General features: G+C 30.1%; 1 protein-coding gene across 5 annotated transcripts in view; it reads left to right on the top strand.

Annotated features, from left to right (window-relative positions):
• Window positions 1–17,166, top strand: part of LOC106683731 (beta-glucuronidase) — a 230,344-nt gene that overhangs the window by 156,437 nt on the left and 56,741 nt on the right. For 3 of the 5 annotated variants that reach the window (XM_014425392.3, XM_014425388.2, XM_014425391.3), the window contains one exon: window positions 15,118–15,173. The exons of 1 other annotated variant lie outside the window; for it this stretch is intronic. The gene's annotated coding sequence lies outside the window, so the exon portion shown is untranslated. Of the gene's footprint in view, window positions 1–7,043; window positions 7,091–15,117; window positions 15,174–17,166 lie in introns of those variants that run through there. One more of the 5 variants, XM_014425390.3, reaches the window with a different exon arrangement.

Here is a 17,166-nt window from a genome sequence, read left to right as displayed (position 1 = left end):
AAAAAAAAAAAAAAAAAACAATGGACTCCCATCTGTCTAACTATTTTATCTTTAACATATGTAAGTCAGTTCTCACAGTCATTGCATCCCCCACTTCCCAGACCACATCTCCTTCTAGACCTTATTTCCCTACTTGCCTAGACCTCATTGGTAAACCCCACTATTCTATCCCTGAATCTACGATATTATTGGGCCCCATAAAATCTACTATTCCTAAATTTAAGATGTCCAATTAGATGAATTCTCTTCGTCTCCTATTCTTCCCTCCCCCCCCCCCACAAAATTCGATTGGACAAAGTTTTGCCCTTCCAGCTTAGCATCCTCTTCCTATACTTCTTTTTATGTATATATTTTGGCAGAAGATCATTAGAGTAGTCAGTAGTCTTAAGAGAAGAAGACCTCAACCTTCAGCTGAGTTCTTCCTAGTTTGTAAGAATATAGTTTCAATGTTTATGTATATTACATCTTATAATAAAAACTAAAACTTCAATAGTTTATTTTTTCTTATTAAAGCAATCACGTCAAAAGTGATGTTCGCCTGGTTATCTACAGGTGACAAACCTATTCGAACCATGTTTGGGGGTCAGGTTTTTCATTTTGTGGGACCGCCACTTGATGAAAAAGTCAACGCCCCAAGGCCAGATTCGAACCAGCACCCCCCGCAGACCTCAAATCGATAGACTAGTAGTTAATCCCTGAGCTACGGTGTGGCCCCAATTATTTATTTGCTGTAGTGTTTGATAGATTGCGTATGACCAAGGCGCAACAAAATCACCTCCTCTCTGCGAAATTTCTAGTAGATAATATCCAATGGGAACGGGTACTTCTGATTCCCATAATTTATTATCTGTAAGATTTGCTAAGTAAGATTACCTACATCTAGGGTCATTAGAAAACTCGAACTTGAACCATCCACGTAGAGATTGTTGCTTCGGCCAGAAGAATTCTATAACCAGCTAACTTTATTTGTTTTTTTTTAATTCAATTGTTTAGGTATATTATTATTACACAGTAGGAAGTATTCTCGAAGACATTAGAAGAATATACATAGTGCAATGCACATGTACCGTTTATTACACTTTCTAGAAAATTTCTATATATTGAGATAAATGATAAAAAATAAAAATTAATCCACAACAGTTACCCCTTAATTTAACTAAAAAATAAAAATTATACAAAAACTGTTAATACCAAATTTATAGATAAAAATTAATTACTGGTGGTACAGGTAATGTTAGATGGACAAAGGATTGAGAACCCCTGCATTATACTATAATCAATTCTCAATACAGGAAAAAGAATTTAGGGGAAAACCTTTTGGATTTCATTTTCTCTGCTCTAAGCAACTAGTTAATAGAGAAAATAGAAACCTTATATAAACTATATGATGACGACATTTCCCCTCGCTTTTTCGGAATGACTATAAAAGTGTCCCGTCGTTACGCAAGAACGGACCACCACAAAAAATGCCACGCGTCATATTATCAATCATATTATGGCGGTCAATAATAACAGAATATTCTGTCCAAAGAAATATTTTTTTACGTCTCGAAGCGTAATCGATAAGTAGGACATTGACATTAAAACCTTAATATTGTTTGATCCATCAAATATTTTGCAATAATTTAAAATGTTGAACAATGTAGTTACTCCATTCAAGATTTCGTTTTCTTTCATTCCATTAGAGTTCGATAACAAAACTACCAACAGCGCCGTAACATGCCTAGAAAAGGAGAAGCCTGTTCCCATTTAAAGACAAGCATACTGGTGGCCTAGCCTTCTCTGGTTTTCTAAACCGAGATACCCAATTAAGGTTCTCTTATTTTCAACATCTTCGATTTAATTTGTTTGTTGCTCAAACAATCTGAAATATATGCACAAACAATACTCGGGTACCTGTAATGTTTAGGATTTCTACAGATTCTTTACCTCAATGTTTAGAAAATGATGAAAAAAATATCCACATTCCCCTTGCATTCATCCACGAACGGCCATGTCCATTTGTATAATTGGAATTTTCCATAAGTTAGTAATTCCTGACGCAGTTATTTCTGGTATCTCTACGCTGAAATTCTAAAGAAAATAAGTTAAGAAGGATCGTTACTGGAAAAAGTGTTAAGAAATGAACTTGATAAAACTGGTTTTATCAAGACTACTATTTACATTACTAAAACTATTCTCAAACAACTTTATAAAAAATCTACCATTTTCACAATCTTTGCCTTCTTATAAAAATTTGTGTTTAGTTTTTTAGTATTCAACAACAGTTTACTAGACAGAAATGTTTATTAGACAGAACTCTGTTATAGAAGAAGTATATCCACAGCATACTTCAAATCTAATTTGACAATTTTTAGATCTTCTATTATTTTTTTTTTATTGTAAATTAATAGATTCCCACTGCTATAAAACAAACAAAAGAAGGTAGGAATATATTTACCATTGTTTTTAAGACCAAATTTCTTAAAATTACTCTATATATGTATTTTTTTTTAACTATCTAAAAGATCATTGCACCAACGATAAGTTGTTTTTGTAAATAGAACATAGAAGAATTTAGATCGACAATAAAGCCTATCCATCGTTGGCATAGAAATATTATACATACCTATAAGTAAACAACATAAAGTTACTTATGTTATACTTAACATAACATAATCTCAAAGACTACGGAAAATAACCTTAAGAGCTACCCCTAACTTTATTTTATATAAAATTATATAACAATAATAACTACTTTTAAAATTAGCAGTTTTATTCTATGTATATTTAAAATATTTGTAAGATTTCGGCCTATTCTATTAGCCAGTTTTATCTTTATACTACAGTGAACATAATTTTTTTAAAAAACAACTCCTGGAAGTATTTGTGAGAGTTTATTTAAAATTCTATTCTCATTTATTCTTATACTTACAATGCATGAATTAATATATTACAAAAGATTAATTTTTAAAAAATCAATTACTATTAAAAATTATATAAATTAATGTATTTTTCATTCATATTAGACTAAAATTTATTATTGTTTTAATTAAATTCAAATCAAACTTCAAATTACCTTCTAAGTAGAAACCAAGGTTTAAATCTATCCTCATTCAAAGAAAAAGTGAGTCAAAAAGACCTTTCTCACGAAAGTAAGGTTGTTTACGTTGAGGTTAATAGGAATGTCCGCCAATGTAGTCTAAACTGAAACAGAAGGCAGCCAATGACTGTATTCTTCCCTTACTCCTCTGCCACGCCCCTCAAGGCACATTAGCCATATTTTTGGCTTCGCTTTTTCTGCCAGCTTACTCCCTCCATTATAATCCTTCCTCCAAGATAAAAACTTCTAGATAAATCAAGCACGCTTAAAACTTATTAGGCATCCTTAAAGCTTCATCTATTTGTTATTTATTATTTATGAAATGGATGACGAGTCGGGATAATTCTTGTCCGTTTCTATTGTTAGAATACCGGAACAATTATATATATATATATATTATATTTCATCAAATTATGAATTCTTGTCATTATAATAGACAAATCCCTGCAGTATTTTATTTTCCTCTTTACAGCTCCCTAACATAAGAACTGAAAACAGTAAACGAAATTAGACGAGTAGCCTAATACTAGATATCAAGTTTAAAAATGGATAAGAATTGGTCCGAAACGTCATCTAATTCATAAATAAATACATATGAAGTTGAAAGGGTTTTTGATTATTCCAGGAGCTGCTACATGCTATATAGCTATAAACAATTTTTTTTCTTAACTATATTTCACTTACAACAACTTAGTTCACAATGAGACTTCAACTGACTTTCGTAGAAATATAAAAAAATTATGATGCATTTTTGTTATAATTGTGTAATTTTATATTACAAAAAGTTGAGCTTAATGTGGTTTTGTGATAAATATTTAATGATAAAAAATTAATCAAATTAAAGTCGTTTACAATTAATATACAATATTTAATTAAAACATTACTTATTTTGCCCATTTTATTCTTGCTTCCTAAAGGTAGTAACCTATAAAAAAAAAATTACTGAACACCTCAAAGGCAGAGAACAATTTCCCATCTGCTCCGTTGTTTACACAGCTGTAGGTGGAAACAGTTAAGATTCTCTGTGTGATGCAAATGTTCCAAGCTTTTAAGTTCTTTGAGCCCCGAAGGAGGGTCTTTGACTCGGGGTACTTTGCATCCGGGAGGGCTTTAGCCTGTAGTTGATCGCCCTCTCTTGGGAGAAATAAAAAGATTAATCCGATGAGGCGGGGAAAAAAGAGGAAGATATCATAAGGTCGTGTGGCACGAAGGTGACGTCAGTACTCCGCCTTGGTCAACAGGGGCACTGCTAGGTGCAGCTTTCAGCTCTTTGTTTAGTCAATAGATTGGCCACGTCCACCATTTGTTTTTAATATAAAAAAAAAGAGGAGGTATCTTCTATAATGTAGGGATATATGTGTCTAATTTAAAAAAATAAACAAAACAACACAGATTACTATAAAATCCAACATAAATAAATCCAAACATCCTTAAAAAGAGCACAGTAAAACATTGATTAATTACAAAAAACAACATAGTAAATGATAATAAAAAATAATATAATTTTCAAAAAAACAACTATAGAGATAACTCTATGTTATACTAACATAACTTTTAATAAAAGGAATGTTGTTGCATAGACTTCAGGGTCTTCTCAAGACACAGTAACATTCTCTATGATCAGACGTGCAGATGCAAGAGCTTTCTGTATGGTGAAATTCACCAATTACATGGGACTGAAAATGCTTGCCAACAGCCCTAATGGTTGGCTCCCAACTACTTTGCCAAGTTTCATTTTATAGACATCACTAACAATCCGCTAGTATGTTTGCTAAGATGCACAATGGGAATCAATACTTTGGTTAAAGTATCGTGCGAAAGGAGTGTCGATACTTTGGTGCTATTGCAAAGTCTCCGATATCTACCAGTTCAAAAAGTATAAACAGTGTGTAGAGCTTAGGTTTGAACAAGTTACTGGTTAATATGGTTCTGTTTAAAATTTGGTATCGTAGTTTATGAAGGATGTGTACCCTAGCTCACTGTACGATTTGAAGCAATTATGATTGGAACAAACAATTGTAACGCCTTGTGCTTTTTTAATGTTTACACTACTAATTGTGTATTTGTAACCTTCTGCTTATGTTCATGTAGATATCAAAGAACAAAGTTATTTTCGTTTTCATTACATTAGTTTATATTTATCTATATTATGTTCTGTCCCAATAATGTCTATATCTTCTTTTACAATGATTGAGAAACTAATCCATAATTCCATGTAAATTTATCCAATTCCATCGTTACTATAACTGTTGGAAAGATGAATTTCTGATTTTTCAAACCAATATATTTTATATCAATAGAGTTTAGATTTTTGAGCCTTTCTAAGAGAGAATAGGTATTGTTTAAGATCTCCGGTTCTAATATTTAATAATTAATAAGATTAAGTAAAGAAATATTATAATTATGTTAACAAGGTACTTCCTTTTCTCTTGATAAGCCTTGTAGATCATTTGCAGCCTAAACTAGTTGGCTTTATCTTTGGCTGTATAACACCATTGTTATCCAATTTGCCTCCCGAAGCTCCATCCGTAACCCAAGGCTGTATGGGAAGGTACGTCTTGATGGATTGCTTCCAGCTCGCAGGCCTCCCCTATCTCGCCTTTGGGAAGCAAAATGCTGATTGATATGTTGTACTAAGTAATCCTCATTTGTCTTTCTTTTGCGAATTCTTAAGCCTTGATCTATGGTCGGCACCAGTTATCGTGTCCTTTCCCTTCCTTTCAAATCTCTCATTTCTGCTTTTAAAAAAAATGAAGGAGTGCCCTTTAGAAGACCCAGCCTCCATAGGATCACAGCCCTATATTAAGTCGATTCCATTGTGACATTATACGCCGTATAATTAAGATTTCTTTATTTTTAATGTTATAAAGAGCATGAACGTTGTCACTATATTCGTTATAATTTATCTTGGTAGAGTTTCTTAAGATAACAGGGCCCACACATATAAACCTATCTGAATACGACAATTTTATTCTACTGAAGCTAGTTTAAAAAATAAATTATATATATATTCCATACAAGCTCCTCAATATGAAATCCTTCCTATATTTTCTAACTGCACTCAAAATATAATTAAACTAAATTATGAAAACGTATTTTATAAGGATTAGAATTACTTAACTACTTACAAGGTAAAAATGAAAATAACTATGATGTATTTTATATAAAAGGATATCCAATGTATAATTTATAGGATGGTGAAATTTCAGATTTATCATCCTGAAAATGTGGAAGAGACCCGAAACGTAGAAAGAGAAATATGTGTATTTTAAAGATTAAATTATTACATTTATAATTTAAGAGAAGCATAATTGATAAATAACTTAGGATTATTGCTACTAAATAATTATATACGATTTATATTTTACTTTAATTCTTTCCAAAACCTCTTCGATTACTTTTCACAAGAACGTAGCCCACATTACGTGCTTACCCGATCTGAACCAATTGATCCTTTTTTCCTTCACCCTATCAACGAAATTATGCCTAATCTCTGAACTTGAGATGTTTACTCTACGCTTTTATCCTATCTGAAATTATAAGAAAAAAACTTTTAACCCAGTTTTAATTACTCTTTATTCCTAGAGCGAGACCCCTATAACGCTAGGCACGGTGATCAAAACAAGAAAAATTAATTCCCTATGCAGGTATGACCACTGACGCTTTGTTTAGGAGATATTCACCTCTAAATATTATCATAGTTATGAATTATTTAGGTTATTAATGAACTATTTTATTAATGAAATGCAAACAACTTGGCATCTTTCTTTCATTGCAGCGATGCCCGAGCGGCACTGGCTATGTGTTGTTTCGTAAGTTCTCTAGATTTGATACCACTAGATTTTTATATTTTGGGGTGACAGTAAGCAACAAGTTGATGTATGCCCGGTTAATGGCCATAATTCTTTAAGAAAAAAGATAATTGAAACTTGCAAAACAAGATGTATTTGCTACCGTTCAACCACTGCTGTTGTAGAAGAAAAATTCCAATGCTGTCTTAATCCCAAGGTAATCTTAACAACATTTAATATGAAAGTTAATGTCTAAATTTTAATAATATAGTAGTCGGGACACATATTACTTATTATTATAGCATAAATAGCTCTTAACAATGAAAATCATTAAACGTAAATATCCACTAAATAATGCCTTAATGGACATACCTTCATAGAGAATTTGTTTCATGTTTTGAGATTTTTAATTTATATTTCGAACGGAAACCAGAAAAAAAAAATCAAAATAATCCTAAAGACACCACTTATAAACTATTAATTAGTAGGATTCATTAATAACATTAATTAAGCTTTGATTTTATTATTATTTTTATTGGTATAATGTTTTTACGGAGTAACGAGGCATCGTAGCTTAAGCTGTACAATGTTGAACAAGGCACAAAAACATATTACAAAAGTTATTGGAACACAAGTGGGTACCGGTTTTTGTATGATTTTAATCAACTTCTACCTCTTCAACTCCTCTCCTCTTCCTCTCCTCAACGCAATATTTACTTATTTAACCTTTAATCTATTATTTATTCATCCTCAAATTATTTTTTATAGTACTGTAAAAAATATTAAATCTTTGACTATAAATATAAACTATTGACATAACTCAAAATAGACGAGACATATTTTAATCATAAGTTTTCTAAAAATATAACATAAAAATAGATACGAGGAGGTAATTCCAAAGTGCGGATAACAGAAATCTACTGACAGGTTTTTTACAAAGAAGTAACCGTTCCCGTCAGTTAAAATTAAAAGCTTGTAGCATTCGTTTAATTACACAGTTTCATTGGCACACCCTTCAATAACGAAAAAGTTTAAATGGACAGAACGTGAGAGTGTACAACTGCAATCGCGTTTAATATGCAATAGAAAAATTTCAGTGACAGTCTTTACTCTTTGAAAAAAAAAATTGTTCGTTTTATTATACTACGTGATCTATATTTATTCCAGATGAATAATTATTTTTATTTTACACGTAATTTTCTGACTTCCATATTTACTTTTCGCATATGTTCCTTCAAACATGAAAATAACTTTATCACAGGATATAAACTAATTGACAGCTGAATTTAAACTATTTAGGTCGAGGTTCACGATATGCAAACAACTGATAGTTCTTGACATTTTCAAACAATACTCGTGAAATACACTTTATCTAAAGTGACTATTATAATGAATGGACCATATAGATTAACAGAAGCGACGGATGATGTTAATACATAATGCAAACTAACTGTGAATTGGGGCATACGCACTGACAGAACATTTACCTCAGCGAGAATATACTAATAGATTAAAATACACTATATATGCCATTTTGGGATACTTACGACCATTTATATATTTATTTATTTTTAACTGATATATAGTTTTTTTTTTACTATTTAGTTGTTTTATGTATTTGTTTAACATATGTATTCGTTTTAAACTTATTTATTTAGTTTTAAACTTAATTTCTTTTTAACTTTATTACTACGAATATTACTGTATTTTTATTTATAGTTTAGGTTTTTTTTTTAGTTCTTATGTGTGCTTCTCGAAATTCTAAACAAAAAAAAATATTAAAATTAGTATATTAGTATTTGTGTTTAATGCCTCGAAAAGAAGAATGCAAACTTCAATAACTTACAAAATACTCCAACAGCAATTAGTGTACCGCATTATCTGGAATATGTGCAATTCAAAACTTTTTTTGTTAGATGTGTCATTATGCAACCAAAGCAGCAATATATACAAGACATATTACAACATAATATTTTTTTTAAATGCACCAATTTGCAAAAAATTTAAAATTGTTTGTATATATTTTTTGTAATTTCCTCAATACCAAATATGTGCATCTCCATTAATACTATATGTATATAATCATAAAAAAATATTTCGGTATAATATAAAAGATTATAAAAATATTTTCATTTCATGAAAATCTCCTTCTCCCTCGCTCTCAATGCGGAAAGCCACCATTACTGAAGAACGCGGCGATTTTTCGAGGAAATTGGGCGTTATTGTTATAATTTCACTTCTGCCCGAACTGACGTTTCACTGACGGTTCAATAAGTTATGTGGTCAGAGATTTTTAGTAATAACTTGCTGATTAAAAATAATGGTATCAACTGTGTGATATTAAGTATGGCACTTAATATCAGATATATGCTAGTTGATATAAACAAAAATAAGTCCAACACTAAATAAGAGCTCGATGCATAAATCCCAGCACATAAAAAATATATCTTGAAATAATTTTAAAAATGAGTTTCTACCACACTTAACACGGGAACGCATTTCTGATGGTCCTAAATCGCTTACTAATTAGTTAATTAATTTAACAAAGTAATCAATAAAATATTTTTCTAATTTCTGATTAATTTCGTTTTTTCTCCTAAACGGTGTTTTTTTTTTGAAAATTTAATGATACAACAAATTAATAACATTAAATTTAGCGTCGAATGATTGTTTAATCTTAATGATTCCGCCAAGTAGTAAATCACCTGTTTCTGTTGTTTATTGGGTCCTAAGAGCTGGTCTGAAGTCCATATATAACAGATACTTAATGACCGTTGGTGGTCAACAAAATTTGGGTTTGGATGGGCGTTAATGGGTAGATGTGTCCAACGATTGGTGGTATCGGCATGGAACCTTCCGGTTCGCTAAGCTTTTATTATTATTATTATTTACAGATGTATATTTTATGGGCTCGATTAGTGGCTCATGAACTATTACTTTTTTTTTCAAGGGAATGTTGCTGGACATGAAAAATAAATCGTGTTTACAATTGAAGGTTGTTACTATTGCTTGTTTTTTCAAACATGATCAGAGCAATTACTCGATTATTGGTTATGTTCTCAAACCAACACTCACGACCAAGATCAGTTACAATAACAGATCACCCAAGCCATCACAAGCACCAAGGACGCCAACCACACCCAACATGCTCACAGCTATGTTAGACTGCATCTCTAATTATACTTTCTGGTTCAGTTATCTCAAGGTCTGCTCTACATTCCTCATAATGGGCACAAGTATCCATACTTGTTTATTTACTTTCGCGGTTTGGTAAATGATGTAAGTTGACCAACATCCAAAAATTCTTGAAACTAACCAAACGAAATTAATCTCACTAGTCAGTTTTTTAATTATATGGGTTTTTCATTTTTATATACTTTAAGTATAATTTGGCTTCGTGCGAGGAGGAAAAATGTACATAAAAGAAAAAAAATATTCGAAATATATTGTATTTAGATTATAGTTGATTGTTGTTTGAAAAAGGATAAGTGGGATTGGTTTTTTTAAATCATTGTTTATATATGGTAGTGTATCCATCCAATCATGGATTGATAAGTATGCTGTGTATCTTACAACCCAATTTTTTTAGGCAGCAATGCCAATAAAGCATTTCTCTACATTTTTAACGGGATAACACATTCATAATACGACGAAGTAACATTTATCCACGAATTAGAATAATAAAAATGTAGAAAGAAGGAAACATACCATTCACGATCTCAAAATATATATTTTAAGACTTCCATCGAAGATATGTACAGCCCCACAGTGGAAATATCAATTTTCAGTTCTCGGACCGCCTTAAAATAAATATTGACTAACCCAGATGAGAATTGAACCGACAACGCTGGACTAGACCTTCCACTTGAATATGATCGTAATTGAGTTTCGAATTAAAAAATAAAATAAATAAATAGCACAATTCAATTATTGTGTTTAAATTATTTAGGTCAAGTTACTTAGTCAATCTAGCAATATATCTTTTCATTCTAAGAAATAGCACACATCAACATTATCTTAAGTGATACAACACGTAACTGGACCCCATAAAGGGAGATCACTTGTCCAGTTCTTCAGAGACGAAAAGAGTCGTTGAAAGCTCAAAGGTAAATAAAGACAACATACTTAATCATTAATTTATTTTTTTATTATTATCATTTAATTTTTTTTAATATTCAGAAATGAACCTAAACGAAATTTCTAAAGCTCTATCTTTCCTTTTTTTGGGGGGGGGGTTTGTTATGATCACTAATTTCAATTACTCTTTCAAACGATCTTATCGAAAACAGATCTATTTTTTGATTAAGCTCTGTGTAACATCAAATTTTGTTCACGTTCTCATACAAAACTTCCATCTTTAGCCATCTTTTGATTCACACAGAAATTAAAGACATTTACAAATGACGGCTACAGACGTCTGCTATATTCAATATTATTTTTATTTACTACTACAAGCATGAAATATTTATCAATTGCAAAATGATTGATTAAACCTTGATTCAAAAAAAAATTATTTTCGCTTTCCTCATCAATTTCAGACAGAGCGAGCCTCAAGGGTTGAAATATCGATAGTTTGGCGAAGAAAAAAACGAGATGTTTCGAGAAATGGTTCAAGAAAAAACATTAAAATTAGAATTAGAATACAATCTAAATTATTTTATTTAAATAACAATACTAACACTAGTCGTGTAGTACCATGATATATTTCACATACATTTTAGGATTTTTTCCCAAGTTTAATCTGATCAAACAAAGGTTTATACTAAGCTCAAAAGAAAAAGTAATTTTTTTTTATCTCGTAGAGAAGTTCACAAAACTTTTCATATATAAAATTAAATTAAATCAGAAGAATAATTAATCTTTATTGTAGGAGGCCTGTTTAATAATGTCTTATGAATTAAAAACTAAATCAAAATTGAATCAGCATTTTTCTGATTGCATTATACGAACTTATTTAAACTATAGACAAATAATAAAAAAAAAATACAAGCAAAATAATTAATAAATAGTTACATAAATAAAATATGGGCACAAAATTTGAAAATTGTTACTTTTACAAATTTACATAGACATTTATTCTTTACATGCAAGGATAGTTTGATCATTGAAGAGATGGAGAAATAAGTGGTGTTCAAAATAAAAGAACTTCACGAAGCCTTGCAGATAGTAAGGAATTCTTCTAGCACGACTGACAAAGGATTTTTCAATGGAAGCATTTCTATGAGAACAGATGTACAAAATGACACCTTAAGATCTTGCACTTGAGAGGTGGATGGAAGAATCCAGGATCGAGAATATAGAAAGGTTATTTATTCTTTAAGGATTGGAATACGAAGGTACCGTAAAAGGTATTTCGTGGAAAACAATAGATCTACATTTCAAAAAACTGGACAAGAAAAAATATAAAAGGCACTTAAAAGGTATAGAAAAATAGAAAGTGAATGGGGTATAGACAGCTCCAATCCTGCCAAGAAAGTTTTTTTTACGAAAACAATAAAACCTATTTTTGTATTCAACTGCCTCAGATACGATTATATAATCTCAAATCTCGAAAATATATCGACCAATTACCATTATTTTCTTTGAACAATCATGCAAGTAAAACTTCATAATTTTAATACTGAAAATTTCAAATAGTATAATGTTATTACTAAAAATTAATCCTAAATTTTCTAATTTATAGGATTTGATCTCAAAATAATATTATTATATTAATCAATCATAATAAATTATATCCATTCAGCCTCAACATTATTTATTAATTCGTTTCCTTCAAAGTAAAAGTGAAGCCAAAAAGGCTCACGAAAGGAAGGTTAATAAACTTAAATAGAAGGCAATCAGTGATTGGTTCGTACTCTTCTTCTACTCCTCTGCCACGCCTCTGGAAGTCACATAAGGCCCGCCTTTTTAGCTTCACTTTATTTGTCAGCTTGCCCACTGTAGTATACCCCTTCCTCCAAGTGTAATATAGTCTAATTAACCTATATTTATCAACCATTTCTTTTAATATTAATTATTTTATTTGCAAATTCTGTTTTACAATTATGAACTAACATGATTAGTATTAAATAAAATAGTTAACAAATATAGATTAATTTGACTATGTTATATTATAATATTCAATTCAACGAATACAGAAATATTCTACTCTGAAATATTACCGTTATAAAACTATGGAAATCATGAATCGTATAGGTAAACAAATACCTATCGCCTGGGATATATGTCTTCAATGGCTTTGAAATTGGTTTAGAATAAAGACATTTGAAATTAAATTGTATTTATAAATTTATAGTGTTAAAGCATTTAAATAAACCTCAATTTTCTTTAGATTATTTAAATTCACTTCAATACTTTAGAATTTCTTGAGAGGAAAATATTGAAGTATTTTAATTATATCTTCCGGTTATTACATTTTTCTTCTCCTTTTTTCTTTATTTTTTTCGAGACTAGGACATAATTGAGTTTATAAATTCCCCCATTGAAGAAACCAAAAGGAAATGAATAAAAGATAAAGGGCTCCTCTAAAATAAACTGGTAAATGCTAAGCAAAGAAATCAGACGAGGGATGTTAGCAATCGGGTTGTTTGCTTTCCGTTTCTTATTCATGTAATATTCTTTCTTTCTTTTTTTATTGTGACTAAATTCTTTCAGAAAAACTTATTATATTAATACATATATTTATAAAAACATATTATATAAAGTGTTATTACAATAAATTAACTAGTAACTACCTTACTTCTTATTATTCTCTATTAATTGATATCGCTAACATTTTTATACATTTTTATACTAATATTTTTGGAGGAAGCCCTTCAAATAATTATATGAAAATATAAATCTGTATTAAGTATAAATTTAGACCAAATTAAACCCAAGTATGTAAATTTTTAAGTGATTTGGAATTGTTATTATATTTAAAGGATGTTGAAAATTAGAAAAAAAAAATCAATAAACAAAACCATCGTACATTGGAGCAGTTTCCCAGATTTCTGATACTAAGCTGCCCCAGTCGTATTTACGGAAATCGGGGAAATTTCCTTATTCTACTCATAAATGTCATTAGTTAACTATTTGCTAATACACGTGGAGTACTACAGGGAAAATGAAACTAACGTATATTATCTATTAGGTTAAGAACTTCGTACCTTCAACCATGAAAATCCTTACTTTGACCTTCGTCTGAAGAGGTAAGGCGCATATACAAGGCTAGGGAAAAAGCAATTAAATTATGGGAAAAATGCATTCCTCTTCTAGCACATCCTTCGGTAAGTCCTTGAATCGTTCGTGAGTGAGTGAGTAGGTCGAAGTGAACGGATAGATACCACGGAACCACTGCAGATCTGACCTCTATGCCTTTCCAAGGCATCCCTCCTTAGCATTTTTCTCGAACGTTTGTTTTTGCATAATAGTTCAATAATCGCCCACAGCTAAAAAACCGCAAACATCCTATTGTAATAGTTGGAAATTCCAAAAGATTCGCTGAGATATTCATCTTCTATGTTACTAAAATGACGGGTTATTTTGTCTCCTATTCCTGAAATTTTTAATTAATAGCTAAATAATTTTACTGAAAGTTTATTAGTACAATAAGGATGTAAAAAAAAATCAAAATTGAAAAAAAAAATAATTATTATTATAAATTAACGTCTGTAATCCCATTTCAAGTCTTTTTCATGGTTGAATAAAAGTTACATAAAAAATAATGTAAACGATAAAAATAATGTAAAAAAAGAAGAAAAAAAAATGTATACGATTGTAGGGCTATAAGATGATAACTTAAATACATACAGACCAATATTTAATCAACTGCCAAGTAAATGAAAAGCTATAAGAAAAAGGGTCAGTTGAAAATATAGTATTTTATAAATGGAAAAATGTACATACAGTTGGTCCAAAGTGTCATCCAAAATGTCGGAATGAAGAAAGTTAGAAGTATTGAAAGTTTTTCCTTGAAAAAAAAAATAATAAAGTTGTATACCTTTAGCAACACCTTAAGCAATCAAGTACATGAGAGTAATATGCTTCTATTATGATCATTCATCAAATAACAATCATGATTCTTGATCGATTAAAATATTTTAATTTTATTTTTATACTTATAATAAAAACTATATAATATAATAAATAATATTGTATAATAAAAAAAAAACAAATAAGTAATATTGTAAGTGCATAAAATAGATAATATTGCATAAACAATAAAACTATCATTAACGCTCACAGATCATAATTTTTTCACAGGGTGGTCCAGTGAATTCAGTTGAACATCGATTTTAGAGGAAAAGCTTTGACCAGCCGTAAGTATTTTTTTTCTAGTATTGTAGCATTGTAAAACTATCATAACAAGCTTATGTGCTAAGATGAGAATAGTCAATAGTTTTTTTGATGTAATAGTTTGTTTACTTTATTATGCTCTTTAGTTAAATTGGGAATTGGATGTTGTTAATATGAAGTGATTGGTCGTAAAACATAGTGACAGCTTTTTTATTTATAAATTGAAGTTTTCGCCATCACTGGCATTTTAAAGGATGATTTTAATTGTTTTTGAAGGAACCTTTAGTATTTTTTTTTCTTAAGAGAATAATGTTGCTATTAAGTTATGATTACTGAATATCATACAATTACTACTGTAAACTAGTACTATCTCTAAAAAAGGAGGAACAAAAACGAAGATTAACAGAAAAAATATGACATAAGATGTATAAAAAATACTATTTTTAAAAAAAATTCCAATTTTTCCTCTATTAAAATCACTGGTCCCTCATGTCATCTGAGGGATAAAAAAAGAAAATACTATCGACTTTAAGATGGCTTTTTTGAATTTCTAGAAACATTTGGGTTCCTTACTATATTTTCCGAAGTGGAGACACTGAAAGTTCCATCGATTATGAGATATTATAAGCGTGTTCGCGGAACTCCCAAAACCTATGAAAGGATTCAATACATAGGAAATCCAAAGGGTTAAAATAAATCAATATAATCTTCACTATCTGCACTTCTAAAAAAAATTAAGAGGCCGTATGTTAAAATAAATCGATATGCGAGTGAGCGATCTTAAAATCTATAGCGTTTTTAAGTTTTGCACCTCCGAAAACATGTAATGGGACCATAATATGTAGGATATACTAGTAAAAAATTGTAACGCAATCATAATATAGTTATGATTTTTATTTTCCGCATTATCAAAAAACATACGAAAGTTTCCATGACGTGACCGTTGGTACAGGTTACATAAGGCGGACATATGACATCAGGCAGACAGAGTGTTGAGGACCTTAGTGTTAAGGAATACTTGATTTAGGTTTTTTTTATAATAATCAATATTATTATCAATATTTATTTTTTTATATAAAGCTTGTTTTATTTCATATTTTGTTTATTACCTCTTTACTCTAAGATAAAACCTCTAAGTTCTTAACAATTAATTATTCAATGTTAAATAAATATATAGGTTGATCCGAAATTTCTACAAATCGGTGCCTGTATGCCATATAATGTAAGATTTCTACTTGAGTATACCCAACCTAATTCAACAAAGGGTTTCCATGTCTTCAAGTTGCGTGATGGCGATTCTAGAGGCCAGGTCACGTAAATATAATAAACAAATTCAAGGTCACCTATCATGTTGCAACATAAAAAGAAAGCTTAGTCCGTATGAACAAATATATATATATACATTAAAACTAGATTTCTAAAATCGTATTTAATGCTTGTTGATAATTTCAACCACGGGCCGTATTTAATCCTTGACTGACCTCCGTAACGAGTCTCCGAAAATGGTATTGACGCTGAGGCAATTTGCATGAACTGAATTTCACTGAAAGCATGACATAATAGACAATTTAACTTATTTATACGGGCAATTAGGTACGATAGGTACTCAATATGTTTAAAATGCATGTTAAAAATTAAAGCAGATTATATGAAACTGACAATTTTCACGAAACTTTTAGGATTGCAAAAACTTCAATTTTCCTACTTCATGAATGATTTCACACATTTACGTTATTATTCAAAAATTTGTATAATGTAACAATGAAAGTAAATTTATATTTAGCAATACTTTTGAGTACCCCTAATACAGGTTACTTTAAACAAATTTGAAATCACATCCTAAAAAAGTTTTCAATTTCTGAACTACGGTGACGTTTTTTACAACTCTGGACAAACATAAATGCTATGTTTAATAAATTTTTATTTTATTTTAATATTTTCCCCGGGTATTACTTTTTATTTATTTTTTTCTAAACCCAAATGCTGGACTTAAGTAGGTTTTACTTTTGAGGAACC

Source organism: Halyomorpha halys, unplaced genomic scaffold, assembly GCF_000696795.3.
Source record: "Halyomorpha halys isolate HHAL.00 unplaced genomic scaffold, Hhal_1.1 Scaffold508.1, whole genome shotgun sequence".
Classification (NCBI taxonomy): Eukaryota; Metazoa; Arthropoda; class Insecta; order Hemiptera; family Pentatomidae; genus Halyomorpha; species Halyomorpha halys.
This window is presented reverse-complemented; position numbering and strand designations above follow the sequence as displayed.